The sequence below is a fragment of the Schistocerca gregaria genome, chromosome 3, assembly GCF_023897955.1.
Source record: "Schistocerca gregaria isolate iqSchGreg1 chromosome 3, iqSchGreg1.2, whole genome shotgun sequence".
NCBI lineage: Eukaryota > Metazoa > Arthropoda > Insecta > Orthoptera > Acrididae > Schistocerca > Schistocerca gregaria.
Window position 1 is genome coordinate 423598815 of NC_064922.1, and position 14182 is coordinate 423612996.

A 14182-nucleotide genomic window follows, 5' to 3' on the forward strand; every position below is an offset into this window, starting at 1 on the left:
GAAGATAACCAAGTAAATTCTGCACGTATACACTGAAGAGCCAAAGAAAGTGGTACAGGCATGCGTATTAAAGTACAGAGATATGTAAACAGGCAGGATACGGCGTAGCGGTCGGCAACACCTATATGAGACAAGTTTCTGGCGCAGTTTCTAGATCCGTTACTGCCGCTACAGTGGCAGGTTATCAAGATTTAAGTCAGTTCAAACATGCTGTTAGAGTCGGCGCACGAACGATGCGACTTAGTATCTCCGAGCGTTCCGTGGATAGCAGGTTCAAATGGCTCTGAGCACTAAGGGACTTAACATCTCAGATCATCAGTCCCCTAGAACTTAGAACTACTTAAACCTAACTAACCTAAGGACATCACACACATCCACGAGAATATCAGGAATACGGTAAAACAACAAATCTCTGACATCGCTGCGGCCAAAAAAATATCCTGCAAGAATGGGAACCATCAGCGTGACAGAAGTACGACCCTCCCTCAAACTGCTGCAGACTTCAATGCTGGGCCGCCAACGATCGTCTGCGAGAGAACCATTCAACGAAACATCATAGATATGGGCTTTCGCAGCCGAAGGCCCACTCGTGTACCATTCATGAGTGCACGACACAAAGCTTTACGCCTCGCCTGGATCATTCAACACCGACATTGGACTGTTGATGACTGGAAACATATTGCCTAGTCGGACGGGTCTCGTTTCAAATTGTATCGGACGTGTACGGCTACGGAGACAACACCATCAAAGAAAGATCCTTTATTGTATGATTATATGATAGCGGAACAAACACTGGTAGCAGTTACTTCTATAAAATATCTGGGAGTATGCGTACGGAACGATTTGAAGTGGAATGATCGTAGAAAATTAATTGTTGGTAAGGCGGCTGCCAGGTTGGGATTCATTGGGAGAGTCCTTAAAAAATGTAGTCCATCAACAAAGGAGATGGTTTACAAAACACTCGTTCGACCTACACTTGAGTATTGCTCATCAGTTTGGGATCCGTATCAAGTCGAGTTGACAGAGGAGATAGAGAAGATCCAAAGAAGAGCGACGCGTTTCGTCACGCGGTTATTTGGCAAGCGTGATAGCGTTTCGGAGATGTTTAGCAAACTCAAGTGGCAGACTCTGCAAGAGAGGCGCTCTGCATCGCAGTGTAGCTTGCTCTCCAAGTTTCGAGAGGGTGCGTTTCTGGACGAGGTATCGAATATATTGCTTCCTCCTACTTATACCTCCCGAGGAGATCACGAATGTAAAATCAGAGAGATTCGAGCGCGCAGGGATGTCTTCCGGCAGTCGTTCTTCCCGCGAACCATACGCGCCGCGACTGGGACAGGAAAGGGAGGTAATGGAGTGGCACGAAGAGTGCCCTCCGCCACACACCGTTGGGTGACTTGCGGAGTGTAAATGTAGATGTAGATGAATCCATGGACCCTGCATGTCAGCAGGGGACTGTATAAGCTGTTGCGGGCTCTGCAATGGTGTGGAGCGTGTGCAGTTGGAGTGGTATAGAACCCTTGATACTTGTAGATACGACTCTGACAGGTGACAAGTACTTAACCATCCTGCCCGATCACCTGCATCCATTCATCTCCGACGGATTTCAACAGAGCAATGCAACACTTCACACGTCCGGAATTGCTACAGAGTGGCTCCACCAATATTCTTCTGAGTTTTAACCCTTCCGCTGGCCACCAAACTCCCCAGGCATGAACGTTATTGAACATATCTGTGATGCCTTGCAACGTGCTCTTCAGAATAGACCTCCACCCCCTCGCACTCTTCCGGATTTTGTGGACAGCCCTGCAGGATTCATGGTGTCATTTCCTTCCAGCACTACTTCAGACATTAATCGAGTACATGCCACGTCTTGTTGCAGCAGTTCTGCGTGCTCGCGGGGGCCAGTTTCACTGGCTCTTCAGTGGTCAACGTCTGATGCTGCTCACGCATTGTGTTGTCCTGATGGTAGAATCCATCATACCGAGGGAAAAAAAACTGCATGTAGGGGTTGACATGGTCCCCGGTGATAGATGCATGCTTGTGTTGTACCATTGTGCCTTCCAGAATGACGAGTTCACCCGCGGAATGCCACGAAAAATTTTTCCCTCTTCTGGCTTGGACCCTTCAGACCGTTGTTGCAGGATTTGCAAACGTTTCGTGTTGGTAGTACATAGAACATAATTCATCTGAAAAGGCCACCTGTCACCACACGCAGAACGTCCAGTTGCGGCTTGAAAATTGCAGCCTTCGTCCCGAATGAGCAGCAGTAAGCATAGGTGCATGAAACAGTCTGCTGCTGCAGAGGCCCACACACAGCAAAGTTCCCTGAAGAGATGTTGGAGGAAGCTCTGTTGGTAGCCCCTAGGTTCACCTGGACTGTCAGTTGCTCAACAGTTGCAACTCTATACGCCCATACACATCTCCGACGCCGAAGTTTACCCCTGTCGATCTATAGCCAGTGGTGCCCAACGGTTTCCTCTGAGCCACTTTTGGATAGCGCTCTTTTACCATGCATGGTATTATACTTTAACCATGTGGCACGCCAACAGTTTACAAACTTAGCTGTTTCGGATATGCTTCCACCTCTGGGCCAAAAGCCAGTGATCGTGTCCTTTTCGACGTCATATAAATCGTTTTGTTTCTGTTTTACGAGAACGACTGCACTGTTTTCCCTTCCCTCCTTCCACTGCCAGTGCTGCCACATACCGTCTGTGATTTGTGTTTGCACGTTGACGTCGAACGTACGTGGTGGTGATATTAGTATGTGTGGACTGTGTGTAATCGAACCAACGAAGGCTCCGATCATGGCTGCGGACGAGACACACTTTTAACATTACATCTTTTTAAAACATTTTTGAAAATGACCGTATGATCCGACTGAGAACAAGGTAGAGTATAACAAATTTGTGTTATGGGAAGATTTATAAGTCACATCAAATTCGTAGGTAATTTACGAGTATACAGGACGTGAGTTTCAGCACACAGAGCTGTCACCTCTCACAGCAACAATGGCTCTAATCCGGCTGAGCATCGGATCGAACTGAGCTTGGATGACAGGTACGGGTAAGCCATTCCATGCTGCTTCAAATCTGTGTTCATCAGTCGTAGTTACTGATGAGCAGTAGCGTCCCACTCTCTCGGCAACCTTTGACCAGATGTTTTACTAGGTGGGAGAGCAGGAGATCGTGTGGGCAACGGCAACAGTCGAACACCCTCTAGACTGAAGTAAGTCTGGACATGACGGGCAACACGCTACGTTGCGTTGTCTTGCTGGAAGACAACGCAACGAAGGCGTCAGATATGGGGTACAGCCACTGGCATTAAAAAGTGCGAAATGTAACGCATGCTGTATCAATGTACCGGGTAGCCAAAATGGTTCAAATGGCTCTGAGCACTATGGGACTATGGTCATCAGTCCCCTAGAACTTAGAACTACTTAAACCTAACTAACCTAGGGACATCACACACATCCGCGGTCGCAGACAGTAGCGCCTAGAACCGCTAAGCCACTCCGGCCGGCCGTGTTCTCTCGCTAACAGTTTGGGGTGGACCCTAATTCAATGTTGGCATCAACTGTTGTCTGGTTTGGAAGCGATTTTGCTTCACAGGCTGTGAAACGCGTCTCATGACATTAGTCAGCATCTTTTTCTGTCACAATTCTGATGTTCGGTTTCACGGCCACGTGTGTTACACAACTACTTATAAACACGTTGAACAATCCTCCGTGAAACGCCAACGAAGCAAGCAATTTCACACTTCGTATGACCATAGACACGACCAAACCTGATTGCCACTCTGCAACTTCCTTACATTTACTTATGTTTACGAACAGTGTGCGCTTGAAACATAATTGTCTCACTGACCGCTACCGCCTTATACTCAGCAGAGGCAGTGCGCACGCGGTTGAAAACGTGCTCGATCGTTGCGCCATCTGTAATGGCTTAACGATTCATCTGTGCTTGCGCTCTGGAATAATTAACTTTTTGTCCACTTAGCTGTACTCCTGTCTACTTTGTGTAGTTGTGCTGCAATGCTAATAATTTGCATGTACTAGCGTGTAGTACACTTGAGGTCAGTTTTGATCTTCTAGGATTAAAATTTAGGGCAATCAGAGCAAAAGCTACTGTTATGAAAAGATGAAGATAACATACGTCATGAAATGCGTACATTCGATGCTATAGACACCTTTTTTCGTACAATGCAGCACCCTACGAAACGTATACGGGCTAACCAAAAGTTGCTTTTCTCTGCTAGCGTATCTTACTAATTACTGTGATAGTAGCGTCGTTACCTGTTCTTATGCGCATAATTGTCACTCTCAATGCTGTTGCCAGCGGTTCTGTGATAGATATGCATAGCAAGAGGTGACTTGGTATTAAAACAGGAAATGGGATGACATTTGCTTACTTAAGGTGATTGGTTTCGTCTGGACGGTAGCGCGGCTGCACCGAGTAAAGTACCATTGCGTCCGACGATCGTATTTTAACTGTTTCTAAGGTCACCATGTCCATTATGTTGCCCTGTATTGGCAGGTGGCCTGACAGCATAAGCTACCCCACATGGAACAAAGGGAGGTACGGAGTACAGCTTGGATGGGACAAGAATGGAGCAAAATTTATCCGTGTCCTTTTTCAGCGGAACCATATCCGTCTCCACCGATCCAGAGGACCCATGGAAAACTTAAATCTGAATGTCCTGCCGACGTTTTGAATTCTGTTCTTTCCAAATGAGAGTCCAGTTCCTTAATCACTGCGCCACCTTGTTTGGTCTATATGCGACATCGTACATGGAAGCTGTTAATATCCGAATCACTCGCAATGTGTACTGTGGCTGTTATCGACGAAATTCCCTCTGTGGCAGTATTACGGTCGTAGGACTGTTCCGTATACCAAGCCTATTTCGGACTGCTTAATCACTCCCATTGCCAGATCGTACACGAAGGCTCACCCGCGCCCGTTGTGTTTTACTAGAAACGTGAATATTTTGTCTAGTTCAACTACTGAAAATGTCGAATGAAGTGGAAGCGTTGAGTGAAATATATCAATGGCAGCTTATCTGTTCGAAAAGAGCAGCACGGTCGCATACCACTACATTTCGGCTCGTGCACGCATGTCTGAAGGAACAGACATTGTGATAGCAAGTACTACACCCTAGCCCGGCAAGACAGCGATAATACTACGTTGAATACGTTTGTCTCGTTAACCCTGTTGCGAGAATCTATGTAATCTGCGAGCAATGGGGCGTAGACACTGTGGCATATGGGGATTTGGATCGGTCGTGGGAGCGTGCGATTATAGCCGAATCCCGATCCGGCAAAAATTTTCATGTGTCGCCAATAGGTATGATTTACATTCCTAATACAGGTGATGTCAAAAATATTCGCAACTGCGGTAAATTTCGAAATAGCAGATAAGCACCTGTGTAGTGGGTTACAACGCCTTTGGATACAACATGCGATCGCGACAAAATGAACAGCAATCGCTATTTAGGTAGATTTTAGAATTTAGGTGCTACTGTTCCCTCAGGCTGCCATATGTAGTTAGCAACGCGCAATGTCACAAGTGGAAAGAAATCTGTTAGATGATGTTTGCAAAACCACTGCTCCCCTTGCGTGCATATTGGCCTCATATGGTGCTCATCCTCAGTTTCTGGAATATGCTTGGTGGGCAATGTTTTCGCCACTGTCCTTCAGTAATCCTTGGTATACAAAAATCGAGATGGATGAATCCGCAGCTACAAATCGAGGTTCTCCTTTAAATCACCCTGCCGGTACAAGACGTTATTACTGCAAGAGGTTGGTGGGGCTTCACAGCGTACTGTATCCTCAACGTTAGCTGTCCGTGTCATTAATACGCACACCGCACAACATACGTCTTATACCTCACACTGCATATCCCGCAACGGGTGTCACGCTAATAGCGCAGGAGTCGCCCATAGCCTAGATAATGGCTTCAGTTCGGCGAGTCCACAGGTTTCTCGAGACATTCCTGACTGATTAATCAACAATGAGCTACCAAATGACGGGGATGTTCATTGATATGTATCATCCGTTCTTTCAAACAGCCCCAGACATTTCCAATGGGATAGAACTAAACTAGAAAATACTAAATTTCTCCCGAATAGGCCATGAAGGACCAAAGGAAACGACCGGCGAACGTGTCATCCTCAGCCCACAGGCCCCACTGGATGCGGATATGGAGGGGCACGTGGTCAACACACCGCTCTCCCGGCCGCATGTCAGTTTACGAAACCGAAGCCGCTACTTCTCAATCAGGTAGCTCCTCAGTCTACCTTACAAGGGCAGAGTGCACCCGCTTGCCAGCAGCGCTCGGCAGAACAGATGGTCACCCATCCCAGTGCTAGCCCAGCCTGACAGCGCTTAACTTCGGTGATCTGACGTGAACCGGTGTTACCACTGCGGCAAGGTCGCTGGCTGCCATGCTATAGAGGTAGGGTGATACAGCGGGACACTCGAGGTGTGACAGCGTGTCTGGGTGTTCGTCAAACCAGCAAGTATGCGTGAAGCTCTGTGTACATGGCTGTTATCGTCTTGGTAAAAAGAAGGCAGGAAGATTGGGTTTAACGTTCCGTTGACACTGAGGTCATAGACGAAGCAGCAAATCTGATTGTGTCACGAATTGGGAAGGAAATCGGCCGTACCCTATCATAGGAACCACCCCAGCTCTGTCGCCTTGGAAGACGGGAGTTTCAACAATATACTCACCACGAACATGAAGGACAGAGGATAAAACTTGCTTATCCAGAACGTTCAAAAAACATCTTGTCTCGTTTCACGGCAATCTGAACGAGTGGACCCGAATCATGACCAGAAAAATAAGCCAACTACACCACAGAATACCTCCAGCTTGAACTGCAAAGCCGGCCGCAGTGGAAGAGCGGTTCTAGGCGCTTCAGTCCGGAACCGCGCTTCTGCTACGGTCCAAGGTTCGAATCCTGCCTTGGGCATGGTTGTGTGTGATGTCCTTAGGTTAGTTAGGTTTAAGTAGTTCTGAGTTCTAGGGGACTGATCACCTCAGACGTTAAGTCCCACAGTGCTTAAAGCCTTTTTTTTTTTTTTTCAACTCTGCTCCCCACACACTGCGGTTTAAACGCCTCATTTTGCTCTCGAGATCTAGAACAATTTGTAAACAGGAAAATCTCAACGCGCCGGACCACATCAGAGGTTTACAGTCAGCTACTGCCCAGTGTTTTGGTTGTTTCGTCGTTTCAAAACGTGTCGCTTGAAGTATCGCTGTGCGTAACGGCTTTTGTTAAGTACCCGTCTCCAAAAGGCCATTGCATGCTATTACCTTCGGAAATTTCGGTCGGAAACTTCCTGAGGTGGAATTGCATTCCATTCGGATTTGAAACCGACTGTCAATAACAAAATGAGGCACTAGTTTGCGGCCCTGTTGATTAAAATCATTTTACGACCACCATTGTTATGCCGAATTACATGTCTGCGAGTAGCACACCATTCCCTGCAGGCAATAGCCTGTAAGCGTTAATACACCGAAAAATAGCGTAACTTTATTCCCCGTTTCCTGATGGGCACGTTCAAACACGATAGCAGCTTTCTGTCATTATGTCAGTTCTATACTGCGCTAATTTCATAAAGCGACTGGTACTTGCACACAACATCACTACCATTACCTCCTTCAGCGTTGGCGATTCTTTTGAGCGCCCAATACCAACTCGACAGTGCTACAAAGTGACCACATATTTTGTCGAGAAAGGGGAGAAGGGTGGATAGAGGAGGAGGGACTTGTATTGGCAAGTACGTAATCTGTTGGGTAAAATTTATTTCAGTCACATGTATCCTTCACGGTGCCGCAATTTTTGACAAACGTTAAGAGCGTCTGCGCTGTTTTTCCTACGTTTAGGGAAACCTCTGTAATGCGAAGGAGTCATATCAGTGACGTTCATCTAAACAGAGGTTAATGCAGCTGCAGTGTGGAGGAATTCTAGGGACAGTGAACGTTTAGCTGGCGACTGCAGAGCCAGCCTGTACCGTTATCTGTCGAGGGGGGGGGGGGGGGGGGGCAGGGAGGTTCCCGAGAGATAGCCGCAGCCGGCACGAGCACACGCTAGCAGCCAGCAGGCACCAGCCACCAGGCAGAGCCTCGGCCCCCCGCAGGATCAACGTCCGCGCTGGCCGCTGCCGCTGCCGCCGCCGCCGGCCGCGAGGTCACCCCACTCACCACACGGCCTACAGAGGTACACGCACCGTTCTCTCCTAGCCTGCACGAACTATGCGGAGCCTCGTAACCTGACTAAAATCCACTACATAGTGCTCGACAGGCGTCGAATCACCTTCCTAAAACAAAAAAGCGAGTGGATAAACAGAAATTTAATGGTACGAGACTGGAGAAAGGGGGGGGGGGAGTGTGTGAGCTTATGTTATCAACATGGTTCCCGTTTTGGTAACCACGGCTTCCAAAGTGAACTATTACGCTGGTAATCTAGCCTCGCGAGTTTTACCCCTCTCGCATCTCTTACTACACTACTGGCCATTAAAATTGCTACACCAGCAAAAAATGCACATGATAAACCGGTATTCATTGGACAAAAATATTATACTAGAACTGACATGTGATTACATTTTCACGCAAATTGGGTGCATTGAGAAGTCAGTACCCAGAACAACCACCTCTGGCAGTAATAACGGCCTTGATACGCCTGGGCATTGAGTCAAACACAGCTTGGATGGCGTGTACAGCTACAGCTACCCGTGCAGCTTCAACACGACACCACAGTTCATCAACAGTCGTAACTGGTGTATAGTGACGAACCAGTTGCGTGACCAGACGTTTTCAGTTGGTGAGAGATCTGGAGAATGTGCTGGCCAGGGCAGCAGTCGAACATTTTCTGTATCCGGGAAAGCCCGTACAGGATCTGCAACATGCAGTCGTGCATTATCCTGCTGAAATGTAGCGTTTCGCAAGGATCGAATGAAGGGTAGAGCCACGGATCGTAACACATCTGAAATGTAACGTCCACTGTTCAAAGTGCCGTCAATGCGAACAAGAAGTGACCGAGACGTGTAACCAAAGGCACATCACACCATCACGCCGGGTGAAACGTCAGTATGGCGATGACAAATACACGCTTCCAATGTGCGTTCACCGCGACGTCGCCAAACACGGATGCGACCATCGTGATGCTGTAAACAGAACCTCGATTCATCCGAGAAAATGTCGTTCTACCATTCGTGCACCCAGGTTCGTCGTCGAGTACACCATCGCAGGCGCTCCTGTCTGTGATGCAGCGTCAAGGATTACTGCAGCCATGGTTTCCGAGCAGATAGTCCATGCTGCTGCAAACGTCGTCAAACTGTTCGTGCAGATGGTTGTTGTCTTGCAAACGTCCCCATCTGTTGCCTCAAGCATCGATCCGTTACAGCCATGCGGGTAAGATGCCTGTCATCTCGACTGCTAGTGATACGAGGCCGTTGGGAGCCAGCACGGCGTTCCGTATTCCCCTCCTGAACCCACCGATTCCATATTCTGCTAACAGTGATTAGAACTCGACCAACGCGAGCAGCAATGTCACGATACTATTAACCGCAATCGCGATAGGCTACAATCCGACCTTTATCAAAGTCGGGAACGTGATGGTACGCATTTCTTCTCCTTACACGAGGCATCACAACAACGTTTCACCAGGCAAAGCCGGTCAACAGCTGTTCGTGTCTGAGAAGTCGGTTGGAAACTTTCCTCATGTCAGCACCTTGTAGTTGTCGCCACCGGCGCCAACCTTGTGTGAATGCTCTGAAAAGCTAATCATTTGCATATCACAGCATCTTCTTCCTGTCGGTTAAATTTCGCGTCTGTTACGCGTCATTTTTATGGTGTAGCAATTTTAATGGTTAGTAGTGTATTTAATTTTAAAATTCTGTCTATCTATCTGTTTTTGTGTCAGAAGAATGGTTTCACATCTATTGATCAGCCTGTAGATTATACACCTCTAACGTGGGTGACTGCTGAGTTTGACGTATGGAAATCTAGCTATGTTTAGTTTTGGTTGAAGTTCGAATCTATATTCAGCAGTCCCTCAAATATATCTCCAGTGAAGGCAATCATCCTTTTTTTACTCCTATTGTTTAGTGTTACAGGTCCATATGGGATGATTGGAACAGTTTTGACTTCGAACTTGAAATGCCCGTAATGTTTGTGCATTGTTAGTCAACACAAAATATAAAAATACTAGCTGATACCTGCAGTTGCACTTACCTAACAGCAGTTTCGTTATGACGTCTGAGCCTGTTCGGGTAAGCATAACTGGTGATGTGTACTCCCCGAACAGCTGCCCCAACACAAGCAGCATCACTGTCGAGCTGTGAGTGCGGGGGGACGTGGGTTGGAGCCCGAATCTGTGCAGTGTGCTATTGAAGTAACTATTCATTATGCAAAGTGTACATTATCCAAAAAAAATAATAATTTTTTTCGTGTTTCCCGTTCACTGCTCTTAAAAAGATGTTCTGTTCCCCACTTTACCCTATCAGGGAACGTTGTTTTTTTTTTTCACCGTTTTTACTTGCTGAAGTAGCCTGTATTCTTCCTCAAGGTTCAAGTCATCTACGTACAATTTCATCGAAATCAGCTGAGCACTTTTGTTGTCGAAACGCAACAGACATAGTTACTTTCACTGTTATCCATATGTATTTTAAAAAAGGATGTGCGAGTATGTATCTACCTGTACGTTCCATATCTCCTCCTATACCACTGAACTGATTTCAACCAAACTTGGTACACACATCACTTATATGGCACACTGTCTGTAAAGAACCACTGTGTGGCGAGGTCCGCAGCTCGTGGTCGTGCGGTAGCGTTCTCGCTTCCCGCGCCCGGGTTCCCGGGTTCGATTCCCGGCGGGGTCAGGGATTTCCTCTGCCTCGTGATGACTGGGTGTTGTGTGATGTCCTTAGGTTAGTTAGGTTTAAGTAGTTCTAAGTTCTAGGTGACTGATGACAATAGATGTCAAGTCCCATAGTGCTCAGAGCCATTTGAACCATTTGTGTGGCGAGAACAACCTCTCAAACGACGCTGAAACACACAGATTTCATTAATGCAGTATCTGTGAATGAGAGCACTTAGTGACTTGCAGCCAGCTTCACATATAATCTCAAACTAAACGAGACTTTATCTCGCTGACACCCTCGCGGAATGCTGAAAGCAGAAACGTGATCACATACTACGTTTTCGGTATTCTTGTCGTAAAACTTCTATTTACAACGCCTTTTGCTGCTAGAACGACAAACGTTACGAATATCTGCAATCAGAATAAAAAATGTCTCTACTAAAGAAGCTAGTGTTGAATGAGGAATGTGTAAGTGAAGACCATTAACGAAATGTTACGTAACTACCAGAAACACTTTAATCAATAAAAATATGAGGATAGATGTGTTATTACATTAAGTGCGCAGTTTTCTCACTCCCCCTATTCGACGTACGTTTTAGAGGAATGGATAAAAGGAAATCAAAATTAAATTATACAAAAAGTAGAAAAAAGTTCCTTGGAAGGAAATCTTCATCCAGAACAACGCGTTAGCTGTAATACACAGTTTTAGAAACATCAACGTCTCTTAAACGAGGTTTAACGACATGAAGAGATTTATTGTGTTCAGGGAAATGCAGTTTTGAACTATACATTGTGGTCCACCCACAGTATTCATGATACTGGAGAATTACTTCTTTACGTAAGTGGTAAGTGCTTACAAGGGCCACATGGCAATAGGATTGACAGGTGAAGGTCAGAACTCTCATATCAGTCATCAAAAGCATTTCGATGCAACTCTCACCGTCTTTAACACGCTAATAATGCTTGGTCAGTTTTTATCGACAGGTAGCGTAGCTTTGTGGTAAAATGCTCGAATACGACGAGTGAGGCAAAGAATAGATTCCTTGCCTGCCAAAGTGTTAAACAAAGGAGCGAATTCCACAAAGCGTAAAATACATAAAGACGAAAAATAATTTACTTTGTAATTTTTTTTTCAAAATTTATACACTGTTTTGTAAAATATCAGTAATTAAGAATGCACATTTTCAATTAAAACTGAGTTGTTGTATGCATTATGTAATTAGAAATAAGAAGAGGTTCATTTTTCATAAAAATAGCAATTAAGTATCTGTTAGTTAGCATATATTTGATGAATTATATATTTCAATGCCGTAGGTATTCGAACTGAACGGAAACAAAAAGAAAGAATAATGACCAAAACAGACTCCAAACCCGGACTACCAGTCTCGAGCACTACTGACGCTTTTCCATCTTTATGTATTTTAAACTTCGCGGAATTGCTAGCGGGATAGAGATCTCTAGTTAAAAATTTTGTGTTAGCGGGGAATCTAACTTCAGACCGCTACGCGGCAGGCAGGCATTCAAATATATATTTATATTTTTGTTCGTTGTCGATCGTTGTGTTTGGTCGGTGCGGACGTCACATGACATCCGGTCAAGTTCGTTTGTTGATCCTTCCACTCAGTTTTTTTTATTACAGAGGCCACCCAGCTCTCTGACCAAACATTCTGAGCTACCGTGCCGGCATTTATAAGCTTACACTCTACTTAATCAAACTAAAACTAACTTACGCTAAGTACAACGCACACCCCAATGCCCGAAGGAGCCATATAACCGCTTCACCTGGCGAGAAAAATCGATCTTCCTTTAGGATATTACAGACGACCCGGCCGTGGTGCCCGAGCGGTTCTAGGCGCCTCAGTCCGGAACAGTGCGACTGCTGCTGTCGCAGGTTCAAATCCTGCCTCGGGCATGGATGTATGTGATGTCCTTAGGTTAGTTAGGTTTAAGTAGTTCTAAGTTCTAGGGGACTGATGAACTCAGATGTTAAGTCCCATAGTGCTCAGAGCCATTTGAACCATTATTACAGACGGTCGGAAAACTTCTTAAAGTCGATTTTCTCAAGAATTTTTGAGAGCTGCATCGAATTATTTTGGGAGAATAACATTTGAATTCTGAGCTTCAAGTACGATAGATATAACAAAATGACCAAAATCCCAGTGCCGTATGGTCGCCTTGAAAATCCTTTCCTGCCTAAACTATGAAAAACTGCACCAAATGTTTTAACATTTGGAGAGGATATTGGCAGAAGAACTGAAACCAGAGTAGTCCATTGTAATACCAATGTTTGTTTTAATGAATGTGCAAAACATAAGTGTGTCTTCTGAGTTCGTCAGGATATGTTCATCGAATCCCATCGGTTATTTGGTAATTGCATTACCGATATCAGTTTACATTAACTAAAACAACACGAAACCAAATTATAAACATCACATCAGCAGGGCCCGAAAACTCTGATGACGAAATGAGGAACATTGCGCTACGACAGTCTGTTGTTTTTTTCTGTCCTTTGAGCGCAATTATAATGGACTTTTACAGTCAAAGAGTTTCCTATGCTGCAACAGAGGTACATGGGTACACATGCGTCCGACCAAAACACCAGCGCATGAATTCAGCTCCATCCCGTTTTATGACTGTAGAAAATGAATGGGACTTTCATGTCAGGTCGGACAGGATGGGATTAACGCCTTTCCTATCAGGAGAACCGGACCAATGATCTGCACTAGCTACAAGCTGCAAGGGGATTATCTGAATTACTGAAGTAGGCTGACGTGAATTTATTGTAGAAGAAAATGTGTCAACAGCTACTTTGATGCCGCAGTGTGTCGATTTGGGTTGCGAACGTCCGTTACTGGCCTGTGTCGCAACATGCGACCTGCCTTTGCTGAATTTTCGCCCACGATGCACACGCTACACTGCCGTAGCATTACAAGAAGGCAACTGACGCAGCGCTGAAGGCGAGCGTGCAGTTCATTGCGCAGCTATTGAGCATGCAGCGCCGCTGACTCAGCGCTGCACGAGCTTTGCTAACCGAAGCATCAATGCCGCGCCTGGACGTTACAAAACCACACCGTCACTTCACTTCATACCGACAAAGTGGAATACAGGGCACCGCGAACAACATGTACACTGTGTGGAGCATTCTGCACTTGAAAGAGCACCATGGGCGCCACCGCCCGGCGTGGGGATTGGGGGGGGGGGGGGGGGGGGCGGGGGGATGTACAAGGACGACGTGTCCACCCTCACACCCCCCCCCCCCAAAAATTGAATTTTTGAGTACTATTTGACAAAAACTGGCACCGTTGAACGGTTATATCAAGGC

General features: G+C 46.1%; 1 protein-coding gene and 1 pseudogene across 1 annotated transcript in view; both read right to left on the reverse strand.

Annotated features, from left to right (window-relative positions):
- Window positions 1-14182, reverse strand: part of LOC126354769 (UPF0489 protein C5orf22 homolog) — a 1899147-nt gene that overhangs the window by 1181542 nt on the left and 703423 nt on the right. The gene's annotated exons all lie outside the window — the stretch shown is intronic.
- Window positions 6317-6434, reverse strand: LOC126356735 (5S ribosomal RNA; annotated as a pseudogene).